This window comes from Pteropus vampyrus, unplaced genomic scaffold (genome assembly GCF_000151845.1).
Source record: "Pteropus vampyrus isolate Shadow unplaced genomic scaffold, Pvam_2.0 Scaffold136, whole genome shotgun sequence".
NCBI classification, from domain to species: domain Eukaryota; kingdom Metazoa; phylum Chordata; class Mammalia; order Chiroptera; family Pteropodidae; genus Pteropus; species Pteropus vampyrus.
The window spans coordinates 1707568-1707965 of record NW_011888917.1 but is presented as its reverse complement, the minus strand read 5'-3'; positions in this window follow the sequence as shown (position 1 = coordinate 1707965).

Here is a 398-nt window from a genome sequence, read left to right as displayed (position 1 = left end):
CTTGGATGGGAGACCACCTAGGAAGACCAGGTGCAGTAGTGTAAAAAAAAAAATAAATAAATAAAAATAAATTTAAAAAAAATATCTAGAATCTGCCTAATCTTTAGTAATAAGAACATCATTTCTTCAGAGCATGTTGCCATTTAGCTAGCAAACCACATTCTCAAGCCTTCCTTACAATTGTGTATGATCGCAGAAAAAGTTTTAGTCATCAGACACAAATAAAAGTGTCCTTAAATGGAGGGATAGGACACTTCTCTCTCCCTTTTTTTCTGCTAGGTAGTATAAGGATGTAATGATTGGAGCTGAAGCAATTCTCTTGGATTGTGAAGTAGCATGTGAAGGATGGTGACAAAATAAGAAGAAACCTGAGATCCTAAGGAATATGGAGCCAAAGT